Raw genomic sequence first — 13,730 nt, 5'->3', positions numbered from 1 at the left:
AATGAATTCAACACTTGAGGGCACACTAATTTATGCAAATAAATAAAACATGCTACAGACCATTGTTCAAAACACCTGATTAAGCCAAACAGGAGTGCATTTGCCTGTAATTCTAAAATTAAACTAGTTTTTCAAATGAATCTATTGCAGGCTGTTCCCAATAATAATCTCCAAAGTGCTAAATGAAACCACACTGTAGTATAAGCTTGAAAAATTCTGCTCACACACTCACCCTAGAGTAAGTGGACTTTGCCAAATAGATAGATAAAATATTATTTCTGTTTACATAACTATAGTCAGGCCAAAAAAGCAGATACATTGCCAGGGCTGAAAAATGATTGTATTACTTTTTCCAAGGCCCCTCTATGTAACACTGAAATTCAGCAAGACAGTATAAACCCAACTGTGTCACCATACCTGGGAAGAAACAAGGCTTATAGGATTCACATGCACAGCTTACTAACAGAGACCATTAACAAAACTCTTGTACTTCACATTAATAAAACCACAGCAAGAGAAAAATGTGGGGGAGGGAACAGAAGCTTTGAGAGTCAATTATGATACTACTTGCAATAGAGAACAACTAAAAAATGGGCAACAGAAAAGCTGCAAACACTTCACTTCTTTTTGACAAAAAAAAAATCAGGGTTAAAAGAGACAAAATAGTGAAGGGACAAAGCAGTTTGTCTTTGGAGGTCAAACATTCAAAAGGACAAAAAGGAATTTTGTTACAGATCTCATTAATTTCAAACTGCTACATTTTACAGCAACTCAAACCTCCTTCTCCCAAAAAGCTTGTAAGTACAAGTAAGTTTGGACAAAAAGATTATTATTGGTAAGTGTTGATAAACAGTGATCCTACTATAGACACAAAACAAAACACATTTCCATTGACAATAATAAAAATTTACAGGTACATATGCCAATTAAGAAAAATACTACTTGAGAAACTATTAGAGTTTGACTTAAGTATGTTTACTTTGTATATTCTGGCATAATGTTGACAATTTGTGTTTTAATGACTATTAAACTTGAGATTTGTAAATCTTAATGTCTGCTGTAACTAAATTTTTGTTTGACCAACCCCCACTATTTTCCACAACTGTGGATATTTAAACTGATGGAAATTACACTTTCAAATAACATTAACATTTGTCAAAATTATTTAAAGAAAAAAAAGTAATATCAAATTCTACCAAGCCTCCATACAGGGCAGGTATGCAAGATGAGAGGTCCTCCCAGAGCTTCAGCTTATGTTGCCTTGGTCCGAAGGAGAGGTGTCTCTCTGTTGTACATTAGCCCTAATGCCTCTACTGCCTGATCAACAAAAAGATATTTCTCCTGTCTCTCTCGCCTCCAAACATATCTCCACATTTGGGAAAGCTCTCCTGGTCCCCATTCACCACCACCTCTAGGTCATGCACCTCTCCCTCCTTCCTCCCAGACCAAAAACCTGTGGAAAGCCATCCACCTGCTTCTGCCTATGTATAAAACACAAAAAAGATGAAACTTAGTGAACAGATGATGAAAGCCCCTGAATCAAATGCTCACAGCAAGAGCCTCTTGTGTACAGCCCCCAGCTTTAGCACCCCTTCTTCCCCCACTATCTCTCATTTCTCCATATTCACCTCCACTGAGATCACTATTCCCTCCAACTGCCCCCCATTATTACTGCACCTCCACTGCGAGCATCGCACTAGCCACCCCCACCCCACGACACCACTGCACATATCCCCTTCTGCCGCCCCTCCCCCACCACAACCACCCCCATATTATTGCACCCCACTGCAGGCATGCCCACCCGCCGCCCTCCCCCTCCCAACAGCCCATTGCACCGACCCCTTTCAGCCGCCCCCCGCGCAACCGCCCGTTATCGCACCCCCATTCGCTGCCCTCCCCCCAGCAAACCACTGCCCCTTCAGCCTCCCCACCCCCACACGATTTGTTATTGCAGGCAGTCCCACCAGCTGCCCCTCCCCCATCAGCTGCCCTTCGTGCACCCCCACTAGCTGCCCCTCCCCCAACAGACCACTGCACCTACCCCCTTCATCCCTCCCCATAACCGCCACTTATCGCACCCCCTGAGCGGCCCCTCCCCCAGCTACCCTCCCCCCGAGAATTCGTGCGCCCCGCGCCGCTGCCCCTCCCCCAAGGAGCCACACAGCAGCGCCGGCACCACCCCCACCCCGGCCCGGCCCGGCTCGGCTCGGCTCGGCCTCCCGCAGCCTCGCAGGACAGAAACAGCTGCCGAAGCGGCCCGGCCTCCTGCTGCTGCCCAGCCCCGGGCCAGGCCGCGACCCCGCACTCACCGCCACCGCCACCGCCTCCGCCGCGGCCGCCCAGTAACCAGCCGGAGCCGGAGCCGGAGCCGGGCCCGGGCCGCGCGCACAGACGCAGCGCCCCGCCCCCTGCGCCGCCGCCGCTGGCTCGCGCGGGGCCCGGTTCCCCCCCGCCTCCCCGGAGGGGCCCCCACAGCGCTCCCGGCCGTCCCCGCCACAGCCCCCGTGCCAGGACCCCCACGCTGGGTGCTCCCCCCGTCCCTCACACAGAATCTCCCTTCTGTGCACCCTCGGGCAGGCCCCTCACCTTCGCCGGTTCCCCCAGGCAGACCCCTCCCGCTCTGTGCACCCCCACACAGCCCCTCATTCCCTGTACCCCTCTCCTCCCCTCCCCACGTTCCTCCAGGCAGACCCCTCCCGCTCTGTGCACCCCCACACAGCCCCTCATTCCCTGTACCCCTCTCCTCTCCTCCCCACGTTCCCCCAGGCAGACCCCTCCCGCTCTGTGCACCCCCACACAGCCCCTCATTCCCTGTACCCCTCTCCTCTCCTCTCCTCTCCTCTCCTCCCCACGTTCCCCCAGACAGACCCCTCCTGCTCTGTGCACCCCCACACAGCCCCTCATTCCCTGTACCCCTCTCCTCTCCTCTCCTCTCCTCCCCTCCCCACGTTCCCCCAGGCAGACCCCTCCTGCTCTGTGCACCCCCACACAGCCCCTCATTCCCTGTACCCCTCTCCTCTCCTCTCCTCCCCACATTCCCCCAGGCAGACCCCTCCTGCTCTGTGCACCCCCACACAGCCCCTCATTCACTGTACCCCTCTCCTCTCCTCCCCACGTTCCCCCAGACAGACCCCTCCCGCTCTGTGCACCCCCACGCAGCCCCCCATTCCCTGTACCCCCATCTCCTCCCCCAGTTCCCCCGATAGACCCCCCTGCTCTGTGCACCCCCACACAGCCCCCCATTCCCTGTACCCCCCTCTCCTCCCCCAGTTCCCCCAGACAGTCCAGCCCCCACTCTCCCCCCCCATCACCTCCCCCAGTTTCCTGAGACAGACCCCCCCTGCTCTGTGTTCCCCCATCACCTCTCCTGGTTCCCCCAGACAGACCCCCTTGCTCTGTGCACCCCCCAATTGCTCCCCCACCTGCCTTCTGAACAGGAGCCTGTTCTGTGCACTACCCCCCAGGTCCAGCTGCTGGACAGGCACCCAGCTCTGTGTGCCCCCCAACAGAGGCCCCAGCCTCTGCATCTCTCATCCTCAGACAACCCCCCACTCCTGCTCCCTGTGCACCCCAACAGACTCCCCTGTTCTACAAGCCCCCTGCCTGGGATGGTCCCCTTTGTCTCCATTCTCACCCCCATCCCCAATGATGTGCCTGTCAACTTCATGTCCCACGCTAGGACAGACCCTGTCTCTGTGTACACCACCAAGACAGTCAGCTCCCTGACCTCCGTATGGCCCCCCAGGACAGTCCCCCATGGCACCAGCTACTCTGTTCTGTGCCTCTGGGCCCCAGTTACATATGCCCCCGATCGGGGAGCAGTCCCCCCCACACCCACCATGGCTGTGTGCAGCTCTGTCTCCCCTGCTAAGTATTCCTTCCCCACTGAGAACTGGTCCCGAGAGTCACCACCTCTGTGAGGTGGAAATAAAAAGAACACAACATAAAAGGTAAGGGACAAAGGGTTTGTTATAAGGGACATTTTAGGGAAAAACCATTTCCTATAGCAGAGCAGGTATTTATCTGGCATGTGTACATTTCTACTGCTCTCACACATACGGTGCAGTCATCATAAGCTTGTTTAAAATTTTACTTACGTGTGTTAAAAACTTTCAGCACATCTTTGGGTTTTTTTAATCAATTAATAAAGCTCTTTAAATGTCCAAGGAACAAATAATGTTCATTGGAAGCTCAGCTTTACCAACGTAAATATTTAGCAAGTTTTTGCAATCTGCCTATAGCTGTATAATAAAATATTCTTTCCACTGCTGCATTTTGGGTAAGACTGAACTAGGAAGAGTAACTAGAGTAAAATCCCTGCAAGCTGCGTGGAAACTTTTCACAGATACCATCTTAGAGGCCCAACTAAATGTATACCCCAAATTAAGAAACACAGTAAGAGACCTAAAAAGAGCCACCATGGCTTAACAACCATGTAAAAGAGGCAGTGAGAGATAAAAAGGCATCTTTTAAACAGTGGAAGTCAAATCCTAGTGATCAAAATAGAAAGGAACATAAACACTGCCAAATTAAATGTAAAAATGTAATAAGAAAAGCCAAAAAAGATTTTGAGGAACAGTTAGCCATAAATTCAAAAAACAATAATAAAATGTTTTTTAAGCACACTAGAAGCAGGAAGCGTGCTAAAAGAGCAGTGGGGCCCCTGGACAGTAGAGACATAAAAGGAGCAACCAAGGATGATAATGCCATTGCAGAAAAACTAAATGATTTCTTTCCTCAGTCTTCACGGCTGAGGATGTTAGAGAGATTCCCAAATCTGAGCCGTCCTTTACGGGTGACAAATCTGAGGAACTGTCCCAGATTGAAGTATCATTAGAGGAGGTTTTGGAACTAATTGATAGGCTAAACAGTCACAAGTCTCCAGGACCAGATGGTATTCGCCCAAGGGTTCTGAAAGAACTCAAATGTGAAATTGCAGAACTATTAACGACGGTTTGTAACCTATCCTTTAAATCAGCTTCGGTACCCAATGATTGGAAGACAGCTAATATAACACCAATATTTTAAAAGGGCTCTAAAGGAGACCCTAGCAATTATAGACCGGTAAGTCTAACGTCAGTACCGGGCAAATTAGTAGAAACAATAGTAAAGAATAAAATTGTCAGACACATAGAGGAACATGATTTGTTGAGCAAAAGTCAACATGGTTTCTGAACAGGGAAGTCGTGTCTTACTAATCTGTTAGAGTTCTTTGAAGGGGTTAACAAGCATGCGGACAGGGGGGATCCAGTAGATGTAGTATACTTATATTTCCAGAAAGCCTTTGACACGGTCCGTCACCAAAGGCTGTTATGTAAATTAGGTGGTCATGGGATAGGAGGAAAGATCCTTTCATGGATTGGGAACTGGTTAAAAGACAGGAAACAAAGGGTAGGAATAAATGGTAAATTTTCACAATGGAAGTGGGTAACTAGTGGCGTTCCCCAAGGGTCAGTCCGGGGACCAATCTTGTTCAACTTATTCGTCAATGATCTAGAGAAAGGGGTAAGCAGTGAGGTGGCAAAGTTTGCAGATGACACCAAACTGTTCAGGATAGTCAAAACCAAAGCAGACTGTGAAGAACTTCAAAAACATCTCAGCAAACTGAGTGATTGCGCAGCAAAATGGCAAATGAAATTTAGGTAAGTGTAAGGTAATGCACATTGGGAAAAATAACCCTAATTATACATATAATATGATGGGGGCAAATTTAGCTACAACAGATCAGGAAAGGGATCTTGGAATTACAGTGGATAGTTCTCTGAAAACATCCACGCCGTGTACAGCGGCAGTCAGTAAAGCAAATAGGATGTTAGGAATAATTAAAAAAGGGATAGAAAATAAGACAAAGAATATCTTACTTCCCCTATATAAAACTATGGTATGCCCACATCTTGAGTACTGCGTGCAGATGTGGTCTCCTCACCTCGAAAAGATATATTGGTATTAGAAAAGGTTCAGAAAAGGGCAACTAAAATGATTAAGGGTTTGGAATGGGTCCCATATGAGGAGAGGCTAGAGAGACTGGGACTTTTCAGTCTAGAAAGAGGAGACTGAGGGGTGATATGATAGAGGTATATAAAATCATGAATGGTGTGGAGAAAGTGAATGCAGAAAAGCTATTTACTTGTTCCCATAATATAAGAACTAGAGGACACCAAATGTAATTAATGGGTAGCAGGTTCAAAACTAATAAAAGAAAGTTTTTCTTCACACAGCGCACAGTCAACCTGTGGAACTCCTTACCAGAGGACGCTGTGAAGGCCAGGACTCTAACAGAGTTTAAAAAAGAGCTCAATAAATATTTGGAGGTTAGGTCCATAGATGGCTATTAGCAAGGGGTAAGGTACGGTGCCCCTAGCCTTTTGTCGAAGGCGGGAGATGGATGGCAGGAGACAAATCACTTGATCATTGTCTTCGGTTCACCCCCTCTAGGGCACCAGGCATTGGCTACTGTCGACAGACAGGATGCTGGGCTAGATGGACCTTTGGTCTGACCCAGTATGGCCGTTCTTATGAACATAAGAAATTCCACAATTTTTTTAGAAATTGGGAGAATGACCTGGCTATCATGTTCAAAGCCCTATCCTTCCCCTGTGTGCAGCACTCACTGAACTTTTTTTTCTTTTTTTTGCAATAAAATATAGCATATGGTAGCCCTGTGCAGCACACTATTTAGTCAATAATACACCTTACCCTTTCCACAATTTTTTCTAAATTCTTAGCATTTCCTTACTTGTATTACAAGTACATAACCAAAGGGATGAGGTGGAAAAACTTCTGAATATTTAACATTTTAATAGGCAAAGTCTCAAATCTGAAGCAATATCCATGATTTTTATTTTAGGTGCACAATTCAGTGCAGTTTTAGGAGAAGCTTTATTTTATTTTATTTTATTTTATTTGTAACTTTGGGGTGAATTTTTGTTAAAAGGCCATGTTTCTTCAGTCTGAATCTACTCTGAAAACAACCTTCAAATCAAGGTTTACATGACTTATTGCTCATGTTTCTTCAGTCTGAATTTACTCTGGAAACAAGCTTCAAATCAAGGTTTACATGGCTTACTGCTCTGTACAGATTGGCTTCAGCCGTCTCTTACTTGAGACAAATCAAACAGGGGAATCCAGGGATGTCCCTTAAAGGACAGGTGGTTGTAAAAAGGGCCATACTGGTTCAGACCAACAGACCATCTAGCCCAATATCCTGTCTTCTGATAGTAGCCAATGCCAGCTGCCCTAGAGGGAATGAATAGAACAGGTAATCCTACCAGACCTCCCTCCATCAGCGTGTCCCTAACAGGGACAAATCCCCATACCTGTGGACAGACCTAGCTGTCCCTGATGGCCATGTGGCATAAATCCCAAGAAAGGAACAGCATTGATTTGAACAGCACTGAGATGGCACTGTGAGGATGATTTATTTATTAGACTCTACTACTGTAGAAAGGGTTCGTGTGGACTTTGTGACTTGGTCAGAGGACCAAGCCATGGAGGGCTCAGCAGGGATGTCTGGCAGCCTACAGGGAGTGGTTGGATAGAATCATAGAAGAGTAGGACTGGAAGGGACCTCGAGAAGCCATCGAGTCCAGCCCCCTGCCCTCATGGCAGGACCAAGCACTTTCTAGACAATCCCTGAAAGCCATCTATCTAACCTCTTCTTAAATATCTCCAGTGATGGAGATTCTACCACCTCCCTTGGCAATTCGTTCCAGTGTTTGATCACCCTGACAGTTAGGAACTTTTTCCCAATGTCCAGCCTGAACCTCCCCTGCTGCAGTTTAAGTCCATTGCCTCTTGTTCTATCCTCAGAGGCAAGGAAGAACAAGTTCCCTCTCTCTGCATTATGACACCCTTTTAGATACCTGAAAACTGCTATCATGTCCCCCCTCAATCTTCTCTTTTCCAAACGAAACAAGCCCAATTCTTTCAGCCTTTCTTCATAGGTCATGTTCTCTAGACCTTTGATCATTCTCGTTGCTCTCCTCTGGACCCTCTCCAATTTCTCCACATCCTTCCTGAACGGTGGTACCCAGAACTGGACACAATACTCCAGCTGAGGCCTAACCAGCGCAGAGTAGAGCAGGAGAATGACTTCTCGTGTCTTGAGAATGACTTCTTGTGTCTTGGATAGAGAAAAGGACTGTGGTCCCCACCCAGCCCCTAAGAGGTGCTCAAGAGGTGAGCATTCCCTAATGTACAGCACTCTATCTCACCAATCTGATGCTTGGTGCTGGTGTTTTCTCCTATAACTGCTTTGGCACCATTTTTTTCTTTAGAGCTCCAGTGCTACCCTAATGTAAGATTCCCAAGTGCCTCACTCCCAGTGTCTGTCTCTCAGTGCCTGGCTGAGTGTGCACTTCAGCTACTTACTCTCTGACCTCACATCCTTCATTTGGCTTTTCAGTGCTCTTTCTTGCAGGAACATCTAGGCAGCAGGTTCTTGACTAGTGTAAATATATTGCCTGACATGACACTTTCGAGGGCTTTGACTCCTAGAAGCATCGTTATTAAGCCTCTTGATTACCTACCACTGCAGGAGGTGTTCGTATGTCCCCTTGCTTCGTTTGGGCAGGAATGAACACAGTCATTAAAAATTGGCTCAAACTCATCCCAATCAACAGAGGGTCCACCAAGACAAAGAGACATCCCAACAATCAACACCTGACAGCAGGACACCCCAGGGGATGGGACTTGAGATGAAAAGAAAAATGGAGATGGTGGGGAGGCAGCAGAACTACGCACATTGAGGCAAATTAAGCCTGCAGGATGGGGAGAGGGAGAATGAGAGGGGTTAATCCTGAAGATGGTGGGGGTTAGTTTGCAGGTTGTATGTGTGTGTGGTGGGGGGGGGTAAAGCCTGGGGATAGGAGGCCGATTTGGGGGCTGAGGTGGGTAAAGCCTGGAGACGGGTAACAACTTTCTAATGGGTACAAATAATTGTGTGTGCTGTTCTTAAAATAGGGGTGATAAAAAGCACAGTTTGATGTTATTTATTAAGAACTGACTCATTCATGTGCATTGCAGCTCATGAAGGATTGATTTTGTAACTGAATTTGAAAAACAAAAAAATGGTTCTTCTCCCTATTTTGGTTGCAGAGCCCTGCTCTAGTTGGGGGTTGCCCTCCAGGCTAGAAGTTGCTGTTTTAGCTGAAGAGACAGAAATTTGCAGTAGGAACTTTTGGTCCAGTCATCAAGCCAACAAGGTACTTCTTATGGAAATCCTTTTTCCCTTTTTCTTTTTAAAAATTGCTTAATTTATATAAAGAGAAAACACCTTTGCAACTACATTATATCTATTAACAATAAAATCTGGCAGTTATGGCATGAACCAAAATTGAAAAAAAACAAGCGTTCCACATTATGGGCATTTGTCACAGTCCAGTGTTTTTTGTCATATAAAGACAGGTTTTAAGGCTCAGAGCTGATACTACGTTCAAATTAAGAAACAGAATTTGGAAAACTACAGACCGGTCAGCCTCATCTCAGTCCCCAGAAAAATCATGGAGTAGGTCCTCAAGGAATCCATTCTGAGGCACTTAGAGGAAAGGAAGACAATCAGGTGCAGTCAGCATGGATTCATTAAGGGCAAGTCATGCCTGACCAACTATGATGAGATAAGTATCACAGAGGTAGCCATGTTAGTTTGTCTTCGATAGCAACAAGAAGTCCTGTGACACCTTACAGACTAGCAGATATTTTGGAGCATAAGTTTTCGTGGGCAAAGACCCGCTTCATCAGATGCATGAGTCTTGCCCCACGAAAGCTGATGCTCCAAAATATCTACTAATCTATAAGGTGTCACAGGACTCCTTGTTGTTATGAAGAGATAAGCAGTGGACGTGGTATATCTTGCCTTTAGCAAAGTTTTCAATAAAATCTACTGCAGTACTCTTGTCAGCAAATTAAAGAATTATGGCTTGGGTGAATGGACTAGGAAGTGGATAGAAAACTGGCTAGATCATCATTGGGTAGTGATCAATTGCTTGATGCCTAGTTGGTAGCTAGTATCAAATGGAGTGCCCCTCAAGGGGTCAGTCTTGGGGCTGGTTTTGTTCAGCATCTTCATTAATGATCTGAATGATGGATAGTTTGCACCCTCAGCAGGTTCGTAGATAACAGTAAGCTGGGAGGAGTGATAGATATGCTGAAGGGTAGAGATAGGGTCCAGAGTGACCTAAACAAATTGGATGATTGGGCCAACAGTGTGAGGTTTGGCATAGGCCAGAAGGATCTCAGACATTGCTACAGGCTGGCTAGGTGGCTGTTCTGCAGAAAAGGAACTGGGGATTACAGTGGATAAGCATCAAGAATGCTAGCGGCATTGGGCTGTATTATTAGGCACATTGCCAGCAGATTGAGGGAAGTGATTACTCCCCTGCATTGGGCACCAGTGAGGCCACATCTGGAGTATTGGGTCTAGTTTTGGGTCTCTCACTACAGAAAGAACATGGAGAAATTGGAAAGAGTCCAGTGGAGGGTAATGAAAATGACTAGGGGGCAGGGACACATGATTTATGAGGAGAGGGTAGAAGAATGTAAGAACAGCCACACTGGCTCAGACAGACCAATGGTCCATCCAGCCCAATATCCTATCTGCCAACAGGGGCCAATGCCAGGTGCCCCAGAGGGCATGAACCAAATGGGTAATGATTTCTCTGCTGACACACATGTCCAGTTTCTGACAGACAGAGGCTAGGGACTCCATTCCTTACCCTTCCTGGCTAATAGCCATTTATAGACCTAACCTCCCTGAATTATCTAGCTCTTTTTTAAACCCTGATATAGTCTTAGGCTTCACAGCCTCCTCTGGTAAGGAGTTCCACAGGTTGCCTATGTGCTGTATGAAGAAGAATTTTCTTTTGTTTTAAACCTGCTGCACGTTAGTTTAATTTGGTGTCACCTAATTCTTATATTGTGAGAACAAGTAAATGATTTTTCCTTGTTCACTTTCTCCACCACCACTCATTTTATATACCTCTATCATATCCCCTAAGTCTTCTCTTTTCCAAGATGAAAAGTCCTAGTCTCTAATCTCTCTTCATATGGAACCTGTTCCAAACACTTAGTTTTAGTTGCCCTTTTCTGAAGCTTTTCTAATGCCAATATGGCTGTGTCTACACTAGCACCTCCCTTTTGAAAGAGGGATGCTAATGCAACACTCCAAGATATTCTAATGAGGCACTGCAATGAATATTTGGTTATAGAAATAAGGGGATTTCGAAGCGTGCGGGGTCCTTTTGAAAATGACCCCGTTTAGACAAGCCACACTCAATTGAAAGCAGCACTTTTGAAGAGCTACAGCTGCTATTATGCTAAGGAAGCACCTCATTAGCATGTCCCAAAGTGTCTCATTAGCATCCCCCTTTTGAAAGGGGGCGCTAGTGTAGACATAGCCTATATCTTTGTTGAGATGAGGTGACCACATCTCTATGCAGTATTCAAGATGTGGGCATACAATAGATTTATATAAGGGCAATAAGATATTAAAAAAGGGGTAGAAAATAAGATGGAGGATAATTCTTAACATCCTGTTTTATTAAGTGCTGCTGCACGTTGTGTGGATGTTTTCAGAGAACTATCCACAGTGACTCCAAGATCTTTCTTGTTAGCGACGAGGGCTAATTTAGCTACAACTATTGTATGCATAGGTGTTTGGGGTTTTTTTTTTAAACCAATGTGCAATACTTTATATTTATCTACTGGGCTTTTTTGGTCTTCAGAAGAGAGGAATGAGGGGGAGATGTCATAGCAGCCTTCAGCTACGTGAAGGCTGTCTCCCAAGGATGATGGAGCTAGGCTATTCTGTGGTGGCAGATAACCAAATGAGGAGCAATGGTCTCAAGTTGCAGTGGGGGAGGTCTAGGCTGGATATTAGGACAAGCTATTTCACTAGGAGGGTGGCAAAGGACTGGAATGGGTGACTTAGGGGTGTGAGGGAATCTACATCCTAGAGGTTTTTAATGCCTGCCTTGGAAAAGCCCTAGCTGGGATGATTTAGTTGAGTAAGGTCCTACTTTGTGGGGGGGAGGGATGGTAGGGTTGGACTTGATGACCTCCTGGGGTCCCTTCCAAACCTGATCTTTTATGGTGCTATGATCTCTGCATCTCAAAGTGTCTAAGAAAAAAGAATTTTCTTTAAGAAGCTATCTTGCTCAGCCTGATGCTTGGTGGTGCAGGCTGCATTAGCAACCTAGCATCCTGATACCTGGGGCTGGGAGTAATGTGTTTACTATTTCATGGCTGCAGCACTCAGAATTATGGATGATCAGGCCCTTGTGACCAAAAATCAGGTGGAACGATGAAAGAGGGACAGCATCAACTATGGTTAAATCTTTCCCCAAGTGGGTGGGGAGAATAGGAGCTGAAGAAGCTTGTGCAAAAGCATACAATCCTGACCCAAGCAGTTTTTGGTGAAGGTGATGCAATGGCAAGCCTTGTTGCCTCAATTTGTGCAAGTGCTTGGCACCAGGTTCCTGGTTTCCATCAAGAGCTCCAGTAGAAACCTGAAGGCCTACTTTATACCAGAGAGAATTTCCTTGGGGAGCAGGTGACAGAGGAGATTCACAGGGTGACATTCACAGCTGCCTGGCTTCCAGGGAACTTAATACCCACCTTCACAGGATAGTTACTGACAAGAATGCTCACAGAAGGGTCCTAAAGCCATTTTCACCTAGCAACAAAATCCTGAGTATTTCAGAATGGTTCCCAAGCTCGTAGTCAGGTTATTGCTAAAAACAACTTACCAGCCTTGTATCTAGGTGGTGTCTAGTCAGCTCAGACAAAGGGATCTTAAGAATTATTTAATGGGTTACAGAATCAGGTTTTCAGGAACACTTTTATATTGGAGTCCCTCTGCCCTTGTCATTAATCCACATTCTACTTTGTTTTAGAGGGCACAGGTGGTACTGCCTATCCCCTTTCCTTTCCTACCGGGTGTCATTTCTGATCCCTTACTGAGTCTGTCAGCATGCTGAAATTTCACCTCCCCCCGGCCCCCGACTCAGACACCATCTCACTGAGACCTTTCTCTGACTACTCCACATTAAAAGATCTTTGAAGTTCTGTTTGGAACAGAGCAAAGTCTACAGAAAGACCACCCCACTTTTTGTTTGTCACCAGTTTGCTGAGCAATGCAATTGAAAAGATGACTAGATCTAAATGACTTGCTGCTATCAGTTCACATTGCTGTAACATGTATAGTCTGTAATTAGAAGACTATGTCAAGACTTACTTGATTAAAGTGAAGAATAGGGTAACCATAATCTCCCCCCACGAAATACGGGACACAGGGGAATGATGCCAACCTGGGCAAAATGGGATGGATGGTCACCCTGCTGGGAGTGAGATGGTGGCTGTCTTGTTCTCAGCTGTGTCATGACCTGGGGCACCGGGAATGGGGCTGCCACACTGCCAGCAAAGCTCCCAGCTTCCACCATCTTTGAGAAGCTGGGCAGGAGCCGTACCGATCTGGATCCTGGTTCCCACCAGCCAGGGGAAGCTGGATGGCAGGTGTGTGGGTCTGGCTCCCAGCTCCCTCAGCTGTGGGTATCCAGAACTGGGGGGCAGCCACCTGTGCTCCTGAAAAAAAGTGAAATATGGGACAATTAGCCCCTTCAGCAAAATAAATCAGGACACTGGGATGGTGCCTGAAATATGGGGCTTGCCCGCCTAAAATGGGACAGATGGTCACTTTAGTGACGAAGGTACTCTTCACTTCATGCCTAAGAGTG

General features: G+C 46.4%; 1 protein-coding gene across 3 annotated transcripts in view; it reads right to left on the bottom strand.

Moving 5' to 3' along the window:
* Window positions 1-2,385, bottom strand: part of MAPK8 (mitogen-activated protein kinase 8) — a 116,094-nt gene extending 113,709 nt beyond the window's left edge. For 2 of the 3 annotated variants that reach the window (XM_074999903.1, XM_074999907.1), the window contains exon 1: window positions 2,310-2,385. The gene's annotated coding sequence lies outside the window, so the exon portion shown is untranslated. Of the gene's footprint in view, window positions 1-1,209; window positions 1,392-2,309 lie in introns of those variants that run through there. The other variant, XM_074999905.1, reaches the window with a different exon arrangement.
* Between the last annotated feature and the right edge of the window lie 11,345 nt (window positions 2,386-13,730).

The sequence above is a fragment of the Carettochelys insculpta genome, chromosome 7 (genome assembly GCF_033958435.1).
Source record: "Carettochelys insculpta isolate YL-2023 chromosome 7, ASM3395843v1, whole genome shotgun sequence".
In the NCBI taxonomy this organism is placed as follows: domain Eukaryota; kingdom Metazoa; phylum Chordata; order Testudines; family Carettochelyidae; genus Carettochelys; species Carettochelys insculpta.
This window is presented reverse-complemented; position numbering and strand designations above follow the sequence as displayed.